The 7,883-nt window shown below is 47.3% G+C and overlaps 1 protein-coding gene across 1 annotated transcript in view; it reads right to left on the minus strand.

Moving 5' to 3' along the window:
• SLC16A3 (solute carrier family 16 member 3) overlaps nt 1-7,611 on the minus strand; it is a 29,873-nt gene extending 22,262 nt beyond the window's left edge. Inside the window, exon 1 of the mRNA XM_042454062.1 lies at nt 7,440-7,611. The gene's annotated coding sequence lies outside the window, so the exon portion shown is untranslated. The remainder of the gene's footprint in view (nt 1-7,439) is intronic.
• Between the last annotated feature and the right edge of the window lie 272 nt (nt 7,612-7,883).

The raw sequence follows: 7,883 nt of genomic DNA on the forward strand, positions 1-7,883 counted from the left end.
AAGAGACCACAAGGGCCATCTAGTCCAACCCTCTGCCATGCAGGAAATCCAAATCAAATCATCCCCGACAGATGGTCATCCAGCCTCTGCTTAAAGACCTCCAAGGAAGGAGACTCCACTACACTCCGAGGGAGTGTGTTCCACTGTCGAACAGCCCTTACTGTCAGGAAGTTCCTCCTAATGTTGAGGTGGAATCTCTTTTCCTGGCGCTGGCATCCATTGCTCCAGCCCTTTTTGGGCGTATAGGTCAGAGTATAATAACACAAGAGAGATGAGTGGGCTGCACCCCATAACTCTGCTCCCTGGCATTACGTATAGAACGTATGCCCCACATATAGACCCTTTGGGTCCTTTCACACTGCACAAGGATAGCACTGTAACTGCACTTTAATGGTCATGACTGTCTCCAGTTCAATCCTGGGATTGCCAGGCCAGAGGTTCCAGAGGAAATCTTTGACTGGGAATTCTAAAAGACTCCTTCCTAAACTTCCAATCCCAGAATTCCATAGGAAGAAGCCATGCCAGTTAAAGTGGAATCATAGTGCTATCTTTGTATAGTGTGAAATAGCCCCAAGTGTCCAGGCTTATAGCATGAGCCTCTATTAAAAAGAGGCCAAAAAATACCACTGCATATGGTGCAGCTCTGTTCCTCTGTTCCTTTAATTGGATTGACAAATTTCCAAATAGGATTCAAAAGGGCACTTAATATAACTGATAAATATGCTGAAAAATCTTCAGATTAAAGAGAATGTTTGTTTGTTTGTTTTTAGTTTAGAGTTCCATAATGCTTTGAATTTGGAAGATTTAAACAGGAAAGTAAACTATCACAACAGTTAACCATCATAATTCAGAAGCAATACATTTGTAGCAAGGAACCAGGAAAGGTTGCCACTTTCTCCACAGTTGTTCATACTTTGCATAAAAATTTTGTCAGTCCTAATGAGACCCCATGAAAAGATTTTCTAGTCCAAAAGCAGCACATAGATCACTATTTCAAGAATCATGGGAAACTATAGTCAACTACAGTATTTTCCTAGAAACTGATTGTAGAAAGAGGAAGGAGGAAAAGGAAGCTTGAGGAGGGAGTACAGGAACAGAAGGTATATTCTCAGTTTTGTACAGCATCATTTAGTGAATTGAGATTGTTATGCCTTAATTTGGGCAGAGTCTTACTTTCCTATAAAAGGGTTGTACTGATAATATATTATCAAAGCCTCTTGCAAGCCTTCAACAGTATGATTCTCAGTACAATGAAGCCCCAAAGGGCGTGGTTATACTACTGAGTGTTCTGGTTTCCTTAGAATTAGACTCAGATAATTGCACAAGCACATGGTAACAATTTATATTTACACAATAAGCCTGTGATATGTGCTAGAATATATGGTTTGCCCCATGCTGAGATGGTATTTAAAGTTGACGTCTGACCACTTCAAGTCCATTGTATGACTCTGGACTCTCCCCTCTAGCGTGATTCTAAACTCTGTCTGACATTCACTTAGGCACATTATTTGCTCGTTCATGTACTACCCGTGCTGATAAGCAAAGCCATCCTTCCACTACAACTTTTCAGAACTGCACTAATATAGTTCTGAAGTCTATTAAGAATAAAGGCACTGTCTGCACTGGTCAGGAGACTCCAGGAGCAGCCCAGAGTAGCTTTGTTCTCTCCCCCCCCCCCCCCCCCGTCACTGTTACCGTAGCTCTCCATTCTAATGCCAGGTGGCTCTTCACAAGGGCAACTTGCTCTGGTGACTGTGGCAGTGGAGGTGAGCCACTCATTCCTGAGCTTAGGTGCCCAGTCTTGATCACATGGCTGAGCATTTCATTCTGACTTCAGAGTGAGAGACCCACAGTGGTGGCGGATGCAGCGGGTGGCAGAGTGGGACACCCATGCGAACAGCTGCCCGTTTTCAGAATGGAAAGAGCTGCCATGAAGACTGGAGCAACTGGGGACCCAGGTTTGGCACTGGATGACTTGGATGTTGTCTGGACCCTTCATGCCAGACTCAGGGATTTTGCCCTGCATCAGCTGGTCTCCCCTGCTGAGGACGGACAGGGGAGGCCATTTTATTTGGCTCATGCAGACAGGGTCATAGACATTTGATTCCTCTCCCACAGAGACATAATACTAGCTTCTTACAGACAGCTGTGCCCAGGACAGGGCTTAGCCTTCCTCTGTCATTATGCCTCCTTGTGCAAATCTTTGCCTCTGCTACTAGTGATGTTTGCTGTTTAACTTCAGGTACATTAATGCTCCCTAAGGCTGCACAATCACCTTTGGTCATTTTTGTCTTCTTTCAGCATCTCTCTTGTCCTTATGAAACAGGCATGCAGTTTCCCATCATCTTCTCTGCTATGGACCTGTCTCATTGCACTTTTCTTCAACTTATGCAAATCTTTTCCATCTCCTCTTTATTAGCATCCAGAATATACTCCCTAGCTTTACTGCACAGTGGATGGGTTTTTTAAAGTGCTAATGCAGATTTTATTTGTACAAAGCTTGGAAAAGGTAGTATATGTATTTGTGATTTAATAACTCCTTTACAGTGGAAGACAGAAAGACAGATGCTAAGAAAGGACTGGAAAGTCATCTGGTTCCCACATCCTCTGCAGTGCGATGGGGTGGTTACTGCATAGAGGTGCCTGCTCAGTAACAGTGCCCAGAATTTGGAAACCTCACCTCAGAAAGATCACTTGTTGTTGTTGTTCTTAGAAGAACCTCCCCTCCCCCAGAAAATACAACACTTGGGAATTTAGATCATAGGAGGTATGTAGGTAGATCAGAGCCAAGGTTTAAACCTTTATCACAAAGTCAGAGAAGTATTATCAGCAGCTGTTCTCCTCACACTCTGGAAATCCCTTCAACTGAAGACTTGCCAGTTGCTGCCACACTGCAAAATTAATGCAGTTTGACATTGCTTTAACTGTTATCGCTCCATCCTATGCAATCCTGGGATTTGTAGTTTGCTATGGCATCAGAGCTCTCTGACAGAGAAGACTAAATATCTCACAAAACTACAACTCCCAGAATTCTATAGCATTGAATTTAAAGTGATGTCAAACTCCATTAATCCTGCAGTATAGATGCACTCTAAGTAACCTAGCAGGTAAGGGGGAAAAAGGATTGATAGCTGGAAAACCAATCCATTTCTGGATATCACCTCCACTACTGATAGCCTTGGCTGAAGAGTGGGGTATAAGTAAATAAATATTATTATTATTACTACTAATACTACTACTATGATACTTCTTCAGCCTTTAAATAAAAGGATGCAAGTGTGAAATTAAAAGCCCCCCTCTCTCTCTCTCTGCCTTCAAGTCATCTGTCAATTTATGGCGATCCCATGAATTTCATAGGGTTTTCTTAGGGAAGGAATCCTCACAGGTGGTTTTGCCTGTTCCTTCCTCTGAAATACAGTCTACAGCACCCAGTATTAATTGGCAATCTCCCATCCATGTACTAATCTGACCTCCATATTTTTCTAGTAATTTAAAACTTCATCCAGCAGCCCTTTTTAATGAACATTTCTGTTTCCATAAGACAGCTCCCATTATCCTTCATTATACTGACTCGAGCTGATGGAAGCTGTAGTTCAAGAACATGTGCAGGGATACATGCCCTGAGCTGAAAGAAAAGTGGGAGAGAACTAACCAGAACAACACACACACATACGCAGTTAAAACAGCAGCAGCAAGATCAATCCTCTACTATTTCTGAACGGGTGTTTTATACCAGAAACCTTGTGATTCTGCCCATCAGCCAAGACAAGAACTTCAAATCCACCCTATATCTGAAATACTCTCTGAATCCTCTTCTCTAGTTTCATTAACAATTGCCTGCACAAACGCGCGCGCACACACAATTTACTGCACATTTACAAGAGTTCCCGTCAATGACTGCTAGCAGTGAGTGTGCAGATGCATCAGATTAGCTAAAAAGCCATTCCTTATTTAGCCTGTTGTGCTTTGTTGGATCTGAAAAGTAAAATAGAGTCTGCTACTACATCATCATGGCTATAGAGTTAATGATATTAAAATCTTATGCTTCTTTTTTTTTTACTCTGGAGATTAACAATGGAATCCCTGGAGCTGTAATTAGATAATAAGAAGGCAATGTAATAGTTTCAGACCACTGCTCTGGTCCTACACACATTCACGCTGATGAGTAAGGGCCGACATGATGATCACTCTGAATTTACTGGCACATCGTGCAGCCTATGAGGCTCAAATTGCTCACGTGCACAAATGTTTGCATGCTCAGAAGAAACCAAGTCATGGGGAGAACCGAATACCCTGAGAGGAGATCTGTTGAGTGAGGGTGTCATTTAACTGTCAGTGCTCTGTCTAGAGCTGCACTTTAGGCTGTCATACGCTATGCTGATATATATTCTGAGAATTTACCCTTCAGACGGAGGGTATGTCTATGTCAAGGAGCTACATTAGAATCCAAAACTCAGCAAGTAACAGGCATTAGACTCTTCCAGATGCAATCAAAATGAAAGCAAAGCAGTAGCCTGCTTCCATATTAATCTGTAACATTACATGGTGGTCTAGTTTTAGTTTTGATTCTCTGTCATTGCTATTGCTCTTTGCTCTTATTATAGATAATGGGCAATCATAAGAAATTGCTGATGTTTAATATCTGTATACATTTTGTAACATCATAATTTGTGTTAATCCATGCCTCTAAACTATGCTTTACCTCAGATCTTCATAGTGCTCCTTTTCAGCCCCCCAAATAATTGATACACACACATTTGGAAATACTGGTAGTTCAAGATCCAAGTGCATATGGGGAGCTTACCCCACCAATTTGAGCTGACCTCTCCTTAATACATGGGCCAATCATGTTTGGAAAGAAGAAGTGTGTGGGGTCTCTAAGTAATCATACACAGGAGGATGTAGCTTCAGACTGACTGTTAGCTTTAATATACAGTTAAAATGTCAGAGAGGCATAGATCTCACAATTCCAGACAAGATGGGGGAAACAGCCAAAGAGTAACAACAGACAAATAACCAGACCCAAATACAAGCTTTTTAAAATTAGTATTTTGGGACATTCTTTTTAACATACCAAAACAGGGAAGCAGCTAAATAAGGAGGAAATCCAAAGTATTAATTATGCTCATTTGTTTACAAAGCCTATGCCCACAACAGTATTTCAGATCCAAGCAAATGTCCTAGATGTGTCAAAAAACATTGGATTAAATGAGGTCAGCAACCAGCATCTAAGCATTGGCTGGAGGGGGCAACCGGGCCCAAACTATGTACAGAAGCAGATCGAGAGAGAAAAGACAAATTCTGAGAGCTGACCATAGCTGCAATTGTATGTGAAGCAACGACAACAACAACCTGAGTTAATAACTTTGGATCAAGGCACCAATGATGAGTGGAAGTGGTGGAGAGTAGACACCACAAAAAGAAATCTGAGGCAGAGGACCTTTTCAACTGCCAATAGTTCACCCTAGAAGTAATAGTAAAGGTGACTGTCTCTGAGCTTTCTCCTTCTCACTGAGTAAGTGCAACCCACTCACCTCAATCTGGAGTTTAGGGGTTGGATTGTACCTCCTGGACGTGACTTCCAGGTAATGGCAAGCAGACTCCAATACTTTGCCTTTGAACATTCAATATTAGTCATATGGTGTGGCTAAGGACTGAGCAGGGTCAGGCCTAGTTAGTACTTGGATGAGAGACACATAGCACTCTATATTTCAAAGGAAGGGACTGGCAAAGCCACCTCTGAGGATTCTTTGCCTAAGAAAACCCTAGGAAATGCATGGGGTTGCCATAAAGACAGACGACTTGAAGGACACACACACCCAATAGCCATGTCCCATTGGACCCTTCTACAGCCAAGACCCCCAAGAAAGACTGCCTGAGTCCCAGCCTCTTTCCTTCCATCCCTGGGGAATGCCGCCCCAGAATTTATATCCCAGTGAAACTGGAGGGGAGGGGAGAGCTGGATGATCCCTCGATCTCCTTAGAGAGCCAGTCTCTTGATCCCCTGAAGCCCCGAAAGCAGGGATTGGTGTGAGGAAGACCCAGGCCATGTCTGCCAAGCCCCTGCCCCTGAGCCTCGCTCGCTAAGGCCTTGTTTTCATGTTTAAAGGGACAGAAGGAGCCTTTTCAGCCTCAGGATGCCCAGGCAGACAAAGCGGAGAGCTGGCATTCAAATCCGTGGAGGAAATGGGAAAGAGATACTGGGAACTAGACAGAGTTTTGTTTAGCCCAAACTCCTCTTTGCCAGTCACATCCACACTGTAGAAACAATCCGGTTTGACACCACTTTGAGTGCCATGGCTCCATGCTCTGGGATTCTGGGGATTGGTGCCACAACAAACTACAATCCCCAGAATCCCAGAGCATGGAGCCCTGGCACTCAAAGTGGTGCCAGACCAGGTTATTTCTGCGGTGTGGATGCAGCCTCGTTGGTCAAGGATGCCTAAAAGTGAACATGGACGGAGGTCCGGTTCTGACTAGCTCTGCCTGGCCCTGATGCCCACAGCTGCCTCGGGGGGTTGACACAGGCCTCCCCGGGAAGGCAGGCAGGGAGGGGGCCCAGGGCCAGCTGCTCTCGCAGGAGCCCCCGGGAGACTGGCAGACTGGCTCGGGAGGGCGAAAGGGAGCAGGGAGGCTGGGGCGGAGGGGGGGGGCAAAGGCCGGCCTATGTCTCTCCAGGGAACAGTTGGGTGGCTGTTTTGTCTTTCATCCCCACCGTAGAAATGGAGGACGCCCAAGAAAAATGGAGGGCATGCCCAAAGAAAACCTGCAAACACTAAAATCTAACTATCAATCCATGCTTCTTAGTCAGGCTCCAAAGGCAAAACAGAGAAGGCTGAGATGGAGGACATCTCCGGGGGAAAAGAGGAGGAGGAAAGCCTCGGGAAAAGGAGGACGCGGGGGAGGGGGAGGAATGAAGCCGAGGCTGGCAGCTCCTTTTCCGAAGCTGCTCTTTGAGGGAGGAGAGTCTCCGGATCAAGACTGAGGGGAAGCCGGGGCTCCGGAGGCCCAAAGGCAGCCAGCCCCAGGGGCCCCTCCAGCCCTGGCAGGAGGGCGAGGCTGAGAGAGCGTGACCCGAGGGGGGCAAAGGGGGAGAGGGCCATAGGCTGGGAGAATGGAGGCCAGGAGCTCCAAGCCCTCTTGTGAGAAAGGGACCTGCATCTGGAGTCCAGGATGGAGGCCATGGGAGGAAAAGGGAGGACCGGCCAAAGAGGAGCTCCAAGCCCTGCCAGAAACCTCGAGGCTCCCGAAGGAGGCCCTGGAGATGGAGGGCGAGCCCAAGGAGAGCCGGAGGCCCCCTGGAAAGAGACCGCCATCTGGGCCCTGCTCCTGAGCGGAGCTCCGACGGGAGCCCCTTCCCGGGCACCACCTCGGGCAGAGGGCCCCTCCCGAGCACCCCCTGCCTGCCCACGCACTCCCTCCCTCCCTCCCTCCCTCACCTGGCAGGCAGCAGCCAAGCAGACAGGCAGGCAGGGGGGATCCTCCTCCTCCTCCTCCTCCGGCGGCCCCGAGGCCCCTGTGGCTCCCCAGCGGCACTGGCAGCCCTTCGGTCCGTCCGTCCGGAGCAGAGGAGGCAGAAGAAGACCAGGGCAGCCAGCAGCAGAGCCAGGGAGGGAGAGGGCCAGGCGGGCTTCCTACCTAGCGCCTCCCACCGGGCGGGGGCTCCTACTGGGCAATGGGCGCCCTTGTGGCCCAGCCTCCCCGACTGACCCAGGCCCCATCATGGGTTTTCATGGCCAGGTTTCTTCAGAGCGTGTTTGCCTGGCCCTGCTCTGAGGCTGAGAGAGTGTGACTTACTGGCCAAGGCCGCCCGGGGGGCTTCCATGGCCGAGGGAAGGGGGCTCCCAACCCTGGCTATCTCTTTCTGTTGTTGTGCTCTATTG

Source organism: Sceloporus undulatus, chromosome 2, assembly GCF_019175285.1.
Source record: "Sceloporus undulatus isolate JIND9_A2432 ecotype Alabama chromosome 2, SceUnd_v1.1, whole genome shotgun sequence".
Taxonomy (NCBI): Eukaryota; Metazoa; Chordata; class Lepidosauria; order Squamata; family Phrynosomatidae; genus Sceloporus; species Sceloporus undulatus.